General features: G+C 39.2%; 1 protein-coding gene across 3 annotated transcripts in view; it reads left to right on the plus strand.

Annotated features, from left to right (window-relative positions):
* Positions 1–18,883, plus strand: part of PACSIN1 (protein kinase C and casein kinase substrate in neurons 1) — a 62,257-nt gene that overhangs the window by 18,250 nt on the left and 25,124 nt on the right. The window lies entirely within an intron of this gene.

Genomic DNA, 18,883 nt, shown 5'->3' on the forward strand with positions numbered 1-18,883 from the left:
GTCTCTCTATAAAGAAAGGATAGCTTGTCCTAGTTGAAGCCTACGTTGAAATGACCCAGCTGTATAGGCAAAGACAAACACTTCTTGCAAATATGCAGATAAAGAGAAAATCACATTCCACCCATAATCATTTCATTCTAATTCTCTTCTTTGATATTCTCCTGATAGAAGAACACAAGTGGATCAGTTTTTTCTGTACAAACTCTTATATGCTTATTTAGATGGTTATTTTGCTACTGTTTCTTTTTTTTTTTGGCTTTGTATCTAAACAGACAACATGGTAAGATGACAGATTTTGGAAGGGAAACAAAAAGGGCTTGTAAAGTTTAAACAAAGCCAGTACACAATTTGTTAGTTCATCAAAAACAAACGCACAGCTTTCCTGGAAGAACATTGAACATTTTCTGTAATAAGATGAATTGTGCAGAGGCATTCATGGGTGGGCTTCCTCAGATGGCTACCTAAACATTCATAGGTCTACAGTTAGGTCCCACAGAGTGGGTCTTCTCTGGGTCCCGTCAACTAAACAATGTTGCTTGGCGGGACCCGGGGGAAGAGCCTTCTCTGTGGCGGCCCCGGCCCTCTGGAACCAACTCCCCCCAGAGATTAGAATTGCCACCAGCCTCCTTGCCTTTCGTAAGCTGCTTAAAACCCACCTCTGCCGCCAGGCATGGGGGAACTGAGATACTCTTTCCCCTTAGGCCTCTACAATTCTATACATGGTATGTCTGTATATATGTTTGGTTTTATAATAAGGGTTTTTAACTGTTTTAGTATTGGATTATTATTATATGCTGTTTTATTGCTGTTGTTAGCCGCCCCGAGTCTGCAGAGAGGGGCAGCATACAAATCCAATAAATAAATAAATAAATATATGGCTCAAGTCCCCTGTGCTTAAAGTCATTGTATTTTTTTTGGTACAAATTCTCTCTTCCCCATTCCTCTCTACCGTTTATGCACAGATGGTTAAAAGCACATATGCAGCTGATTTCTATTTGAATTGATGGCCTATGTTTCTGAAGCGAATGAGACATTGTAGGCAGTGTTCTTTGCCAGCTTATCCTTGAGGGGAACATGGCCCAAGCTCTATCAAATCACAGCAGGGCAGCAGTCACCGCTGGAGGAGAACTGCTGGGTTCCTCTGCAGGGAGGCAGTAGCAGCAATTGTTTCAAAAGAACCTTGACAAAGCAAATAGGCCTCTGTGGTCAGGCGCTCTGTGGTCCAGCAGCATAAATAAAAATGTATGACGTCATCACTTGAGAGGCCAATCTGGCCTGGATTGCATTGTTTTCCTCTTGTAATACGACTCAGGAGACGTCACTGTCATAAAGCAAGTTTCACAACCTACCATATAAGTCAAACCAGAGTATAAAAACTATAAGAACTATAAGAACCTTAGATTTGGGGGAGAAAAATAAGGAAAAAATAATCTGCCTACCAGGTATTCATCTGGCTAGTCTTTAGTCTGGTCAGCTTCAGCACATTTGTTTGCTGGTTTTGAGCCCACGTGCTTGCTTTTTATCCTCTGACTAGAGATAAAAACCAGTTTCTAAAACATTTCACTTCTCTCTCTCTCTCTTCAGAGAGAAACAATGAGAAAAATCAGGCAAAGGGACCATCTGCTTGGCTGGCAAAGCACAGAAGATTGTTTCACTCATTAGTACCTTGTTAGGACTGAAAAAAAGGCTCAGCTGATTGTCAGAGGGAGCAGCAATGAAAGAAGCAGGCAAAGGAAAGATTGCTTAGCTAGCAAAGCATGAAAGATCATGTTAGCACCTTGTTAGGGCTGTAAAAAGCTTAGTAAAAGCTACATTCGGAGTATAAGACGCACACAAATTTTAAGCCTCTTTTGGGGGGGGGAAAGGTGCATCTTATACTCTTTTTTTTTTTTAGATTGTAAACTAGAGAGAACAGGGTAACTGTTTTAATTATATCAACTATTCTGGAAAACTCAGTGGGTAATTGCAACTGGTGTAAATTTGGTGGATAGACATATTGGCCGTCAAGCAGATATTTAAGTAAGCGTAGACTGACATATTGATTACATTCCAACCTGAACAAAGATGGATAATGGGATAGGTAATCTGGTGATATTCAAACATTTTGCCTAATACTGTACAATTAACTCTGCAAGCGTGTGAGGCTTATAAAAGATAATATTTGTAGGTCAGGGTTGAACTGTAGGGTCTTTAATGCTCTCTGAACGTGGTAGTTTTCTGGCAGAGGTTTCATCACCAAACTTGGTAATATCTTCAGTACTAGAAGGAAGTGAAGTTTGCTGTTTCTTTGTTTTCTTATCTTTTTTTATTTTCTTGTGGCTTGTCCTGTCTGTCAGTGTTAGTGGGAATACTTCTTGGTGATTCCTTGATTAGGCTGTTGTTTACTGTTAGTTCCTTTGTCTGCATTGGTTGTTTCTTGATTGGGGTATTGTTTACTTCTTGTTTATTGGTTTAGTGTTAATTGGTATTAATCTCTTCTCCTTTTGATGTTGATTGCTGGTGGGGACATGTTTTGTACTTTTCGTTGCCCTTTCCGCTTTTTGTATTTTTTGAGTGGAATGCATATTTTATTTATCTACATATGCCTATTGATGATAATTTGTCTGAGTGCCAGACTTCCAGCAATTATTTGGTGTTTTTTGAACTTGACTTGACATAGGATGTTCACAGTGCCTAAGTTCTCACCATGTTTAAAGCTTTCCTGGCTTCTCATGTGTAAGAGAACTCCACTTTGATCTTTTCTTCTATCATTGCTAAAGAAAAGCACTGATCTTGAAAACTTGTTGGAAAGTAAATTTCTCCTTCTCCTTGAAAAATATAGGATAGTCCTCTACCATCTCTCTACTAACAAAACATTGGAGAATATTGAATATCTCGTGTGCTCTACAGGTCACAAGTGGCTTTGGTCTCCCAGTCTAAATAGGATGGAAGATTCCAGAGAATCTCAGGATTATAAAGTAGGCTGGGAACTTGAAAGATCCATAAAAGAAAACAGTAGAAAATCACTTCTAGGAATGTTAAAACCCAGACAAGAACTGCAAGATTAGAACATATCAATCAATTGGTTTACATACATACAAATTCAAAACAGATATCTTATTGACGAAAAACAATATTAATTTCAAATGGAACTCCAAGAATTGGACAAAATTATGATATTATCAAATCAAAAATTAATTAGTAAAGTTTACATTTTTTAACTATTGTATGAATTGGAAGAGAAAGCTGTAAAGGAAACTATGATCAAATGGGCACAAAATTTAGGGTACAACATTAAATTGGATAAATGGGGAAAAATGTGGAAAAGAAATTCAAAATTAAAAGTAGACATAGCATTTAGACAAAATCAGTGCAAGAAGAATTTTATAGGTGGCATTTAACACCCGTAAGATTGGCAAAAATGTCAGATAAAATCTCACAGCTGTTCTGGAAGTGTCATAATAAACATAATGCATATTTCTATATGTGGTGGATGTATAAAAAAGCAAAGAAATTTTGTATCAAAATTAGAAAAATAATAGAGGAAATAATAAAAATTTGTACTGATTGGAAATCAGAACTTTATCTATTAGAAATCATTACAGGCAACTATTTGAAATAAATATTTAATAATACATATAGTAACAGCCTCCAGAATAACTTATGCAGCAAAATGGAAACAAAATGAAACACCTAATGATGAAGAAATTATAAAAAAAATTATTGAATGTGCGGAGATAGACAAAATGACTAAGGAGCTACAGGATAAAGAAGATTCTGGATATTGCATAACATGGAACAGATTGTACGAATGGTTAAAAAACAAGGAGAAAAATGTATAAGACGTGTAAATACTAATACATCAAGTAGGAGCAGAAAATAATATATTGAAGAGTAGAAAATATTAATATTTGTATGTATTAGATGGATATATAAATAGTATAGATTTTAACTTTGATTAACCAATCATCAATTGTAATAAATGATTGTAATATATGTTTATATGTTGTATATGTTTTTAAATTAATTAATTAATTAAATAAATAAATAAATAAATAAGGAAAGAAAGAAACCACTTCTACAGTGCAAATAAGATATACAGACATGATTCAAAAGTTTAGCAGGAGTTAAGGGAGACCTTAACACAGTGTTTTTCAAACTTGGCAACTTTAAGTTTTCTGCTCCCAGAAAAGGTTTGCAGCTATGTTTATATTGTGTCCTTCCACATTAGGACATGATTTATTGATTATTGATTAACACAGCTGTCCATGAATATAACCCTGTAGAGCAGGACAAATCCTGCAGTGGGGTTACATGAGGGCAGTAAAAGGAATATCGGTCTCTGTAAATGCCATTGGGCTGGTTGGAAGTAAGTAAAGTAAAGGCTTTCTTTAAAAAGAGATTACATTTTATGTCCAACATTAAAATTATTCATCTGCACCATTTCTATACGTGCTCATAGTTTTCTATTTAAATATGGAAACAGGAAGAATGGAGGCAGAAGCAAAAATGTGTTGGTGTTTCAGTAGCATGTACTTGTAGTTGGATTAGACTTCACTGAGTGAGACTAGGAACTCAGGTTTTGGCCAAAGGTTTCTTGAAATATGGTTTTGAGGAGCTATGTTACAATTATTCTGAGAGACAATTCCAGGCATTTCAAGCAGTAAGGGAACAGCGATTCAGTCCTAGCTTTCTGTGCAAGGAAGTATGTGGCATTTTCCCTGGCATTAAGCCAAGGGATTTCTTGCGAAATAAAATATGCTGGGCAGTAGATTACCCAAATTTAAATTCTCATGGGGGGATGAGTGAGAAAGAAAGAAATTTCGTGTTGAAATATACAGTACTCTAACTTGTAGGTATTATTAGCATTCATGAAATAGAATTATTTCTGCTTCCTATAACACAGTGGCATCACTACTTTTCTAGCAGCTATTTCTACAAGATAAGGAGAGCATAGTAACATTTAAGATAATGTACAGTATTACTATTTAAATACTTTTGTCTAAACTGTTGATTTCATTATTTTGCTGTGCATTTTGCTATGTGTTTTTGATCAAAAACAGACAAAAATACATAAAATGCTAATGTTATTGAATAAGATCAGTGTTGTTCTATAACCATGATAGTTGAGGATGACAAGCTGAGGACAACTCCACCTTTCCTCTTTGGGAAGGTCTTATTGTTCCTTTCTGCCCTGCATTAATGTCATTTTGTTTTGGCAACATTGCTTTTCTTCCTTTCTCCTGACTTGCTGTTGATTAAGGGAACGTATTACATGACTTTCTAAAATGCCACCTATTCTCTGCAAGCAGTTGACACTTTCAGCAAATATTTATTGATTAGAAAAGAGCTTCAGCACATCTTTGCCAGAACTAGTTTTCCTACTATGCCTGCCAGGTAAGATTAGTTTCATTTGCTATTGTCCAGCAAAAGTACTTTTTAATACAAGCTTTATTACAGTAAAAGCAAAAAAAATGTAAGTGGTGTTTCACATCATGAACTAAAGTTGCGGTGTCTGTAAACCAAGCCAGTCTAACCCTTGCTACAGCATTTTTGTAGGTGTTGCACAAGGAAAAAGGCTATCTGTGATTGCCAAATGCATATTAATTTATACCAGTAATTAAAGTCACACTTTGAGTATACATGCATATCTTTCTCGCATATTTTGTGACTCAAAACTGATAATCAGTTGAATATTAAAATTCAGCAAGAATGACTATACTAATTCTACAGTGATTGACAATAAAGTGAGGGAGGAGGGAGGGGGGGGAGAGAGAGAGAGAGTGAGTGAAAGAGAATGTAGTCAAAGTACAGTCTTCCTTGTTGAAAAAAAGAGAGAAAGAAATAAGAATGTGAATTCAGTTTTATAATTTCAAAAATATAACTAGTATCATATTTATATACTGTATATATATATACACCATTTCCTGATTTTTTTAAAAAAAATTCCAGAATTAACTTGACCTTGAAAAGCAGGTGCCAAACAAGGATTCTAACACTTTTAACATTCTAGGCAAAACTCATTCATTTGCAGCTATATGACAAAAATCATATGATTTGGAATCTAAACCAGGATAAAGGCAGATTTCAATTATCTCCATCACTTATGGCATTAGTCAGTATTTCTCAATCTTGGCAAGTTGAAGATGTATGGACTTCAACTCCCAGAAACCCCAACACTTTACCCTTAGATTATCCATGGTTGACCTATCCAGATTCCTAAGGGGCGAGTACAAGTGCACTAGAGTGCCTTCCGTCCCCTGTCCTATTGCTCTCCTATATCTCCTATACAGTGGTACCTCAAGATATGAACCCCCCGTCTTACGAACAACTTGTGATACGAACCCGGGGTTCAGAAAAAATTTGCCTCTTCTTATAAACTTTTTTCGTGTTACGAACGTCAAACCCGAACTTCCGGGTTCGGCGTTCGGAGGCTGCTGGGAAGCCCCCCGGCTGTTTTAAAAGGTCACAGCCGGGCGGCGGGGCTTCCCAGCAGCCTCCGAACACCGAACCCGGAAGTTCGGGTTTGGCGTTCGTAACACGAAAAAAGTTCGTAAGAAGAGGCAAATTTTTTCTGAACCGTTCGGAGGCTGTTGGGAAGCCGCGCTGCTGTTTTAAAAGGTGACAGCCGGGCTGGGGGGCTTCCCAGCAGCCTCCGAACGCCGAACGCGGAAGTTCGGGTTTGGCGTTCGGCTTCGGGAAGCTGCTGGGCAGCCGTGCTGCTGTTTTAAAACGTCACAGCCGGGCTGGGGGGCTTCCCAGCAACCTCCCGAACCCCGAACTTTTGCCGAACTTCGGGGTTTGGGGTTCGGGGGGTTGCTGGGAAGCCCCCCAGCCCGGCTGTGACCTTTTAATGCAGCCGCGCGGCTTCCCAGCTGTCTCCGAACGCCGAACGCGGAAGTTCGGGTTTGGCGTTCGGCTTCGGGAAGCTGCTGGGAAGCCGCGCGGCTGTTTTAAAAGGTCACAGCCGGGCTGGGGGGCTTCCCAGCAACTTCCCGAACCCCGAACTTTTGCCGAACTTCCGGGTTCGGGGTTCGGGGTGGTGCTGGGAAGCCCCCCAGCCCGGCTGTGACCTTTTAAAACAGCCGCGCGGCTTCCCAGCTGTCTCTGAATGCCGAACGCGGAAGTTCGGGTTTGGCGTTCGGCTTCAGGAGACAGCTGGGAAGCTGCGCGGCTGTTTTAAAAGGTCACAGCCAGGCTGGGGGGCTTCCCAGCAACCTCCTGAACCCCGAACCCGGAAGTTCGGCAAAAGTTCGGCGTTTGGAGGCTGCTGGGAAGCCCTGCCGCCTGGCTGTCACCTTTTAAAACAGCCTGGGGGCTTCTTGGCGGCCTCCCGAACGCCGAACCCGGAAGTTCGGGTTTGGCGTTCGGCGTTCGGGAGGTAGCTGAGAAGCCCCCAGGCTGTTTTAAAAGGTGACAGCCAGGCGGCAGCGGTTTTTTTTGCGGGTTTTTTTTGGTTGCACGGATTAATTGACTTTACATTTTTTCCTATGGGAAACAATGTTTCGTCTTACGAACCTTTCGTCTTACAAACCTCCCCCTGGAACCAATTAGGTTCGTAAGACGAGGTATGACTGTACCTTTCTTCTATTCCTATATCTCTTCTTCTATTCCTTCATTGATATGTTCTATTACTATACCTTCTTTTCTATTATTTCTTAGATATATTTTACTATGAGTATCTCCTCTATAACCTTCATCATGTATTTTACTATGAGTATATAGATACATACCCACTAAAACCCTCATTGTGTATTGGACAAAATAAATAAATAAAAATAAATAAATTCCCCAGCCAGCTACTGACTGGGAAATTCTGGGGCTTGCCAAAGTTGAGAAAAACCAGAATTAATGACCCTTCTCCAACATGGAATTTTTAGATGTTTAGAAATTCCTATATATTTGAATAGCATCAGGTATGTTAAAGCTGTTATAAATAGTAATTTTTCTTCACAAGCAACCTATATTTCTTTGTCAGGTTTTATAATCAATATTGGTCAGAAAGCTGAAATCGTAATTTTTCATTTTAAACCTTTTGTTGGAACATCTCATTCTCTGTTTGACTTTATTAATAAAAGAGACTTCAGGAAACAAGTATATGAAAAGGGAAATTAAAATATAAAACAAATATTCAAATTTAATGACAAATAACAAACTACGATATTCTAGAAAGAGGAACTAATTACATAGTAATTGGGAGGGAGGAATGGACAGAACAGAACCCAGACTTTGTTTATGTAGTTTCCTAACCACAAATTGCATAAATTGATTCAAAACATTTAGGCTGGGAAGCACCTTCAGAAAGAAGCTTCTATAAACAGGATAATAGCTGATACAATAGCAACAGCACAGCTTTTAGGAAAACATGACGAGACATGACAATAGATAAGATTTTATTGTAACCTAGGGTCTGACACAGACTCCTTCAGAAGAACTGATGAGATTTTCCATTAACTAGATATACTCAGTGCAAAGTAAGGACATGGATGGGGATAGGGAATGCTAAGTAGTTCATTTTATTTTTCTTTGGTGTGGATTGGATTTAGGGTTTTTTATTTGTTTTTGTTATTGCAAAGTGTGGGGTAGTTCAGAGTAGAGAGTGAGTTTCATTTCTAATCCTCAATATTTCTGAATTGCCAGAAATAGTCATTTTTTTAAAAAAACTGCTTGATAGACATCAGCAAGAACATTGTCAAACTATTTGCTAAGTCTGCACTACTATTGCTACTAGTTTTTTCTCATCATTCCTATCACTCATTTCCTCCCACTTATGACAGTATGGCTGTAACTTCTTGCTTGTATCCTTAAGATTTTTATTAATATTGATTGTTTTCTCATTGCTTATTTGGCCCTATGACAATCATTAAGTGTTCTATCTCATGATTCTTGACAAATGTATCTTTTTCTTTTATGCACACTGAGAGCATATGCACCAAAGACAAATTATTTGTGTGTAAAATCACATTTGGGCAATAAAGAATTCTCTTCTCTTCTCTTCTATTCTATTCATGCAGAATTGCCAATAAACTGGGCCCTGGAATTCAAGAATAAGGCTTAAACCCGTTGACTTACTCTGAAAAAAAATATAGAGAGATAGATTAATGTCTATGGGAATTCTTAGTCACCCAGGTCAAGGTTGTCCTAAATGTTGTACCTTTGAGACATGTATGGATTAAGGCAGTAGTGGGTTCTTTGTTACCTGTTCATGCATGCGCAGAAGTGTCCTGGGTAGGTGGGTGGAGCCTCCCACAGAACCTGGCCAAAACAGGAGGAACCCACCACTGGATTAAGGTGAAGTATATGTGAACCTTCAGATTTGGATAGGCTATAACAAACAACATATTTTACAATTATAGTTGTTTCACACTAATGAAAAATAGAGCTTAACAGTGTTGAGGGATAACAGAGGTCCACCTCCCAATAAAATATATCAAAGAAAGTTTGTATTTTTCTGTATTTAGGGTGCCCAGAATTGGTATATTTGCTGCCATCTCATTTTGAACATATTTCAATATTTGCTCTGAGAGCTACTAATGGAATAGATTAATAATAATTAATAATAACTTATTATGTTTGTATGCCGCCCCTTTCCAAGGACTCGGGGTGGCTCACAACAACAACAAAAATAACAATATAGCACAAATCTAATAGTTTAAACTAAAATTAAAAACCCACTATCATTAAAAAACGATACTACACAATCATACCATACTCAAGTCTTACTAGACAGAAGGGGGTGCATTAGTCTCCCCATTACTGGCGACATAAATGGGTCTTCAGTGTCTTGCGGAAGGCGAGGAGGGTGGGGGCAGTACAAATCTCTGGGGGGGGGAGTTGATTCCAGAGGGCCAGGGCCACCACAGAGAAGGATCTTCCCCTAGGTCCCGGCAGACGGCATTGTTTAGTCGATGGGACCCGGAGAAGGCCAACTCTGTGGTACCTAATTGGCCACTGGGATTCGTGTGGCAGAAGGCAGTCCCGTAGGTATTCTGGTCCGATGCCATGTAGGGCTTTATAGGCCATTACCAAAACTTTGAATTGTGTCCGGAAATTAATCGGCAACCAGTGCAGGCCATGGAGTGTTGACGAGACATGGGGGTATATGGGAAGGCCCATGACTGCTCGCGCGGCCGCATTCTGCACGATCTGAAGTTTCCAAACACTCTTCAGAGGTAGCCCCATGTAGAGAGCGTTGAAGTAGTTGAACCTCGAGGTGATGAGGGCATGAGTGACTGTGAGCAGAGATTCCCTATCCAAATAGGATCGCACCTGGTGCACCAGGCGAACCTGGCCATTGTCCTCCTCGCCACAGCCGAAAGAAGATGTTCTAATGTTAGCTGTGAATTGAGGAGGATGCCCAAGTTTCAGACCCTCTCCAAGGGAGTCAATAGTTTCCCCCCCAGGGTAATGGACGGACAGATGGAATTGTCCTTGGGAGGCAAAACCCACAGCCATTCCGTCTTGTCAGGGTTGAATTTGAGCCTGTTGACACCCATCCAGACCCTAACAGCCTCCAGGCACCGTCCACTGCTTCGCTGTGATAAGATAAGGAAAGTACATATGCCCAAGACACATAATTTTTGGTTTCATATTTGGAGGGGGTGGGGGATGGAAAGAAACTTGATATGCTTTCAGAAGATTTAAACAAAACAGCGTTCATACATTAGGTAAGATTGTAGCTTGACTATACTGTATTTGTTTTATAAAATATAATCAATTTGATCGGCAAATGCAGTGAACTATAAATCTTGGTTTACAAATGAAGTGAAATGAATCAATACAATAGATTGAACCAATCACATTTTATTGTAGTGTGTTGTATGAGGGAAGAAAGTGTGACAATTCAACATCAAAAAATAGAGAGGGACAGAAGCCCCAACCATCTAAGATACTGAGTTCTTGGAGATTACGTGAGCCAATAGCACTAAGCACTTAGACTTACATATCACTTTACAGTGATTTATAGCACTCCCTAAGCTGCTTACAGAATCAGCATATTGTCCCCAGCAATTTGAGTCCTCGTTTTACCCATCTCAGAAGGATGGAAGACTGAGCCTGGTGAGATTTGAACTGTCAAATTGCAAGCAGTCAGCAGAAATAGCTTGCCATATTGTACTGTAATCATTGCATCAGAGGTGGGTTCCTTCTGGTTGGGACCAGCTCTATAGTTCGGTAGTAACTTGGCAGCCTGGGTCCCTAGAACCGGCAGCGACCCAGACTTGCCACACCCCCGAACTGGTTCCCTCTTGCTTTTTTGCTTCTGTGCATGTGCAGAAGCTTTCTAAAAATACTGTACATGCATGCGCGCCCACGCAGAGCATCCCCAAGAAAACTGGAAGCAATACAAACCAGATCTCTGCACTGCACCACCATGGCTCAATGTTGATGAGACAATTTACAGTTCCCAGTAAAGCATCAGTGGTCATTGAATCATTTGTGCCTATTTAAAAAATGCACATGCTACACTGCCACGTAGTTTAAATGCAAACCGGGGAGCAAAAACATAATGAAATAAAATAATATAGTCAAGAGCAGCTGCTGCAGTTCCTCAGCAAGGGCCAACTCTAAGGCCCCTATGAAACATTTCCTGCTACTCTAATTAATAACAAACCTTTGGGTCCCTGTCTTCGGAGAAGGGCGGCATACAAATCTAATAAATAAATAAAATTCATTTCAGATTACAATGTCTCTGAGTTGCATTCTGCGTGTACTTAATGGCCACCAGAGGATTGGTGCTGTTGAGGACATTGTTGCTAATCAGCAAATGTACATGCCAAACACTGTGCCCCCTCCTTTACCTTGCTGCTGGAGGGGCTCCACCAGATAGCATTGTGCTTAATTCTCCCTGGAACGCGGTTGGAACTTGGGATGCTTTCTCTAGCTTGGTTTGGCACCCACATCATTAATTAAAGAACTGGAGGAAGGAACGCTGCAACCTGTGATAGTGTCTATTTTTAATGTGCCAGAATTAAAATAGAAAACATGATTTCATGATTCATGGCACTCTACATTTCTAATAAGTTCGTGGCCAGCCTTATTCTGGGTTCAGATTAATTACGTTTGAAAACTGTTTCTCAATTTTATATATATCCATGGTAGAACAAGAGAATGAAGGTGCATTATTGTTTTCTTTTATTCTTACCCTAGTGCTCATTTAGTCTGTCCCATGCATACTTTTACATATTTTCAGGTGCATTCATCCTGCAATGTGTATAATTTGAGGCACTGGAATGCACATGGTATCAGCTCTCCCTCTCTCTCCCCCCCTCTCTTTTTTGACTGCTAAAATAAAACCTCTGATTAAAACCCTGAATAGTTGGTGTTGTCATTTCCTGCCATTTTGAGAGTAAACACATGAAATAAATAAATCAAATATATTTTACAGATGAAAGGAAAACACCTACAAATCACCTCCCAAATCAGGAGAAACACAACATTTTGGCTTACTTAGATGAAGGACATGATTTCATCCAATTTGCATTATAATCCACTGAAATTGCACGACCTAACTACTAAAAGGTTGCTCAGTTGTGGTTACTGGTGTTAATAGTTGTGATTACAGCAAATTCTACCCACTCCCTCGCCAGCTGCTATGTACCAATCTCAACTTGTGGTCTACAGATCCCTGGGGGTGCCACGATGTCATAAAAGGGGGTCCACGAAATCTTGAAGAAATGTCATGATTTAAATCTTAAGTCAAGTCTTGGGAAACCATGGCTACAAAAGGGTCCATCCTGGAGAAAAGGCAGAGAGCTACTGCTATAGCCCATCATCAAGACAGTGGAGAAAGTCTTTGGTGTCTTTAGTTTGATCACATTGTTCCAATAGGAATCTTTACTTCTGTTTTATATATATTTTATCTCCTACCTTTCCATTGCTTTCTTACTCCTCCTTCAGGTCTGGTTTCTCCTTCGTTCTTCCTTCCACAAAATTCTTATTTATTTATTTATTTATTTGATTGATTTGATTTGATTTGATTTGATTTGATTTGATTTGATTTGATTTGATTTGTATGCTGCCCCTCTCCGTAGACTCGGGGCGGCTCACAATAATAACAAAGACAATGTAAAAACAAATCTAATAATTTAAAAAACACTAAAAAACCCATTATTAAAAGCAAACATACACACAAACATACCATGTATAAACTGTATAGGCCCAGGGGAGATGTCTCAGTTCCCCCATGCCTGACGCAGAGATGGGTCTTAAGAACTTTACGAAAGGCAAGGAGGGTGGGGGCAGTTCTAATCTCCAGGGGGAGCTGGTTCCAGAGGGTCGGGGCCGCCACAGAGAAGGCTCTTCCCCTGGGTCCTGCCAAACGACATTGTTTAGTCGACGGGACCCAGAGAAGGCCAACTCTGTGGGACCTAACCGGTCGCTGGGATTCGTGCGGTAGAAGGCGGTCCCGATATGGTAGCTCATCATCCTCATTCTAGTGCAAAGGTCATTCTACACTCTGTTTTTTCAATGGGAAGAATAATCTGGTGCTGAATTTCTAGTAGATATGCCTTGTTTTCTTAATTTGGGTAATTAATTTATTCAGTAATTAGGAGTTAGCTTACTGCATGACATAAATAGACCCAAACACACTGTGGTCTCATTGCTTTTCTGTGTCTGATATTGCTGCCATTTCATACCTGCGTCAACTTAGGAAATCAGAGATTGATAGAAACAATTATAGAGGATAGGATTCATATGAAAAGTGATAGTGATTTTTCTCTTTTGAGACTTCCTTATTGAAGCAGGTGTTCCTCATATCGGAGAATGATACTTGAATTAAGCCTCATGCTTGGCAGTTAGATGACAATTGTAATAGATGGGTAATAATATTTAAGAACTGGCAATAAATCAGTTTGTTCATTCTAGTTGAAGAGTATGAGGAATTCCTCATGCCCTCTAGATATTTTTGACCATGATCTATTATTATCCACAGTGAACATGATCAAAGGCCAGGAACAATGGGCCTATAATTAAAAATCAGGCAATTTACTTTTGCTCTGTTGCCAGAACCATAGCAAGGTAATAATGCAGCTTTAATGTCCGTCATGCTATTTGGATTTTGCTTTTGGTACTAATAAAAAAGTGCTTTTGCTTTTGGTACTAATAAAAAAAGTGCATAGATTCAGGAAGGCTGGTATATTGGTACTTACGGAAGCAGCTTCTTGACCTCTTTTTCACAGGAATATCACTATCAAGCCTTTACTATTTTATTAGCCAGTGGGGGTATTTTTCCGAATGGCTAATGCATAAATTGTGGACACGAATTATACTCTAAGTGAGCTGCTACCCTTGTCGTCATGATTAGGTATATATTTTAGGCATGCATATTTCTTTACTTCATTTATATTCCTGAGAGCTACATGTTTTCTGCTCTGTATCTACCTATAATGTGTATTGCTATGTCTGAGTATGCACATGTGTACTGCCAGTTGTGTTGCTCTCTCAATCCATTTATGTATCTGCACATGACTGTGATAACCTATGAGGAATGCAGTCAGACATCTATTTTCAAGGGTGGCCTGGACTGTAGGTTTCTGATAACAGCAAATCCCTTGGAGGTGCAATTAGTTCCTCTGCAGTGAGCTTTTGTGAAGATGTCAGAAGCTCTTGTAACCATTTCAGCACAGAATCCTGTATCAGTTGAGCCTGCCAAAGGAAAAAAAAATCATCCCCCTTCTACCCATGATTAAACTCATGGAACTCTTGTTCCAAGGCAAGAGGACAGAAGTATTTGGGTTAATCAGTAACCCAAATACTGTACTTAAAGCAACCATTCTTGGCTGACCAAGATATATTCTGCCCAGTCTTCATTTCTAAATTGTTAGGTCAGTATAAAGGGATTCTGGTCAACTCCAAGTTAATTGCATAATAACCTTAAGGGTCTTCTAAGACTGCAGATAGCAATCAGTGCCATAGGCACATTGCCAAGGCTCTTGGATTTGGCTGTGTCAATGTCACTTTCCAAGGGCTTGCAGTTAAGCAATTCATCCTATCTTTGTTCACTTCCTAGGATTTGTGCTGGTGTCATTTTGCATTCTGACAAATGGCTGATTTTGGGATCAAGAACATTTTGTTGCATAGATCATGTTATAAAACAGAATCAGATTTCACATGATGTTGAAACAATATATTTCACCAGTGAGGAAATGAAAAGGCATGAGGCGTGGAACTGATTCATACATACAAAATCCATGTTGCCACTAATAGATCATGTGCCATATTTTCCCAGATGATGGTTTTTATATTGATACAGTGTACTGATCTGTCATATGTGGCATTTATTACAGTATATTCAGTCTATTCCAATTGCAAATTGAGATTCTCTTTATATTTCCTCACACAATATTGTGATTATGATGGAAGTCATCTGATTTGATATTTGTATACAGATAGAAACTAAGATAGAGTAGAGGCAAGAAATCCTATGTTTTTAATACAGTAGTTGGTGTTCAGAAGAAGAATAAATACATTTTCCCATAGTTTTCTTCTGCTTAATAGAAGGACCTATGCTTTCCTTTAATTGGTCTTTCCTTTCATTGCCTTATCTTACTGCATGGATGGGAGCATAGTCTCCCCATAAGATTAAATTGCAATTACTAGGAAAATGTCAAACTTAGATCACTTGTAATCCAATATATTTAGATGAATTATGCAGGGGTTCAGGTTTGGGGGAACCTGGCCTAGAGCCAGGTTAAGTCCACCTTTATTTGAAGATGACGCCAAATATATATGTTGATATAAATAAATATTGATCATGCACAGTGTTTGCCCAGCTCAGCATCATATGTTTATACAGAAACAGGGCTGGATTCTAGATGAATGGTTAACATAATTTTCTATATATGAATGTGTTTAAAGGATTAACGTGGATTAACGCTCTCTACATGGGGCTACCTTTGAAAAGTGTTCGGAAACTTCAGATCGTGCAGAATGCAGCTGCAAGAGCAATCATGGGCTTCCCTAGGTATGCCCATGTTACACCAACACTCCGCAGTCTGCATTGGTTGCCGATCAGTTTCCGGTCACAATTCAAAGTGTTGGTTATAACCTGTAAAGCCCTTCATGGCATTGGACCAGAATATCTCCAGGACTGCCTTCTGCCGCACAAATCTCTGTGGTGGCCCCAACCCTCTGGAACCAGTTCCCCCCGGAGATTAGAACTCCCCCCACCCTCCTTGCCTTTCGTAAACTCCTTAAAACCCACCTCTGTCGTCAGGCATGGGGGAATTGAGACATCTCCCCTGGGCCTATACAGTTTATATATGGTATGTTTGTGTGTATGTTTGCTTTTAATAATGGGTTTTTTTAGTGTTTTTAAATTATTAGATTTGTTGTACATTGTTTTATTGTTGCTGTGAGCCGCCTCGAGTCTACGGAGAGGGGCGGCATACAAATCTAATAAATAATAATAATAATAATAATAATAATAATAATAATAATTAATGGCATGGTGAAAATAAATGTGTATTGTTTATGTAGAGATGGGAGGAAGAAGAGGGTTAAATCTACCATTGTCTCTCTTTATTACTATTGGGAACATTTTTTAAATTCCAAATTGATTTGCTGTCTGACTTTAATTTGCTGCAGATAAAGATTGGACAAGCGTTCTGGGATTGCAGAGAAAAAGGCAGATAGTTCAGGCTCAACCGAAAGGAGGGCAGGATTTGGTTATATAAGAGAGAAGTAGTAATGTTGCTTTTCCTTATCTGGTTCTCTTCATTTTTCTCCTCTTCCATCTATCATGTACAACCATAAACTTCTCAAGTTTTGTCATTCAGTTGCAACCCTTATTCTTAGCTAAAACATCTGTTAAATAAGCTGGATAGGGATGATGTTAAGGGAAGTCTGGCTTCTACTGTGATTATTATCCAAGTGAGGAAGATTTGGAAGTGACAGTATTACATGACAGTGATTTCAGAAAAGCTTGTTTTTACAGAATCTCTGATCTCACCTGAACAACAAGGGTTTAACAGAACATATGCTGGCCTTTAATCATGTAAATTCAAGGTTAAAGGCAAACAATGTAAAAAATAAACTTGGTCGGTTTCTTTGCTTCTCTGCTATGTGTGATTTTTATCTTGGAGAAAGGTGCTGAAGCAACTGATGCTTTCTGAAACAAAATAAATTCTCTCTTTCCCCCCCATGCTTGGTGTGGTTCAATAATCTACTAAATTAGCCAACTGAAATATATTCGGCTGCACACTCTCATTGGCTAAGATTGTATATGGCATTATTTAGCAACTTAGCCATTATGTGATGCATATCGTATTTATGACTTAGAATGAAGATGGACCATTTCCACCTCTAGGGTCAAACATGCCTTTGCAAACTAATCAAGAAGAGAATCAAGCTGGAATTGAGAAGAAATTTCCTGACCATTAGGACAATTAACCAGTGAAGTAGCTTGCCTTCAGAAGTTGTGGGTGCTTCATCACTGAAGGTTTTAAAGAAGAGACTAGACAGTCGCTTGTCTGAAATAGTATAGGACAGTGATGACGAACCTATGGCACAGATGCCACAGGTGGCACATGGAGCCATATCTGCTGGCACATGAGCCATTTCCCTAGCTCAGTTCCAATGTGCATGTGTGTGCCAGCCAGCTGAAGTTGGGAAACAAGCCAGAGAGCCTCCGGGGGTTGGGGGAAGCTATTTTCGCCTTCTCTAGGCATTAAATTATGGGTATGGGCACTCGCACATAGGCTATAGAGCTTGCACACGCTCTTTCGGCACCCGAGGAAAAGAAGGTTCACCATCACTGGTATAGGATCTCCTGCTTGAGCAGGGGGCTAGACTAGAAGACCTCCAAGGTCTCTTCCAGCTCTATTCTGATTCTGATCTTGGAGCTCTCATTATGCAGAGCTCCTCTAAAGTGCTCAGGATCAAAGTTTCAACAAATTTGACACTGATAGTTTGTCTTAAGAGACCGAGAGTAACAATATCAATCCAATAAAATAAATGAAAAAACAAAGAAATTGCCCAAGTCTTAAATCCACCGAAACCCTCCCTAAATACAACCAAACATTTGGACATGTCATTCTAATGACATCATATTATCAGCCTTAGTCTCTAGCTGTAAAAAAAAAGCAGCTCATTACCTTATCTATCAAGCCACTGTGAAATTATGAATTAATGCAGTTGGAGAATTCAGCTACACACACACACATACACACACACCTATACTGCAGGCAAATCTTTCAGTACCAGCCTAATCAAATCCATTGCATTCAGTTGAGTTTAAAATTGTTCATACTTTTTAAAATTTATTTTATTTATTCATTTGTCCAATACTGTACATAAATACATAGGAAGAAAATAGACATGTGATAATATAAAAGAGGGTGAAGGTGAACTTAGAGGAGAGGATATATGAAAGGAAGAGAATATATAAGATAGGTGAAAGAAAGGAAAGACAATTGGAGAGGGGATGAAAGGCACACTAGTGCACTTATATACGCCCCTTACTGGCCTCTTAGGAACCTGGAGAGGTCAATCGTGGAGAGTCTAAGGGAGAAGTGTTGGGGGTTAGGGGTTGACACAATTGAGTCCGATTTGTTTGCATCCCAATGTTTGCTTCCCAAATCCAGCATTCCTATTTGTCTCGAACTATAAGAAATATTCTCATCTTCTCCAATTAGCAAGCTCCAATTACAATTTGGTTTTACCATTTTGGATTTAAAACAATTTTAGAACATTCTGTAAGAATTTTAATGTTAAGAAAAGTAATTATTTCCCTGAAGAATAATTTGCAATTAAATTGAAACCACTCAAAAGCCTGGTAAAGAGCCAATTCTAGTAAACTTTCCCAGCAATTTTCTTGTTTGTGTCATGTGACCTGCTACTGAAGATATCACAAAATATTTATGGAGTATTGAAAGCCAATAAAAGTGCACAGCACTTCTATTTG

Source organism: Erythrolamprus reginae, chromosome 3 (genome assembly GCF_031021105.1).
Source record: "Erythrolamprus reginae isolate rEryReg1 chromosome 3, rEryReg1.hap1, whole genome shotgun sequence".
In the NCBI taxonomy this organism is placed as follows: domain Eukaryota; kingdom Metazoa; phylum Chordata; class Lepidosauria; order Squamata; family Dipsadidae; genus Erythrolamprus; species Erythrolamprus reginae.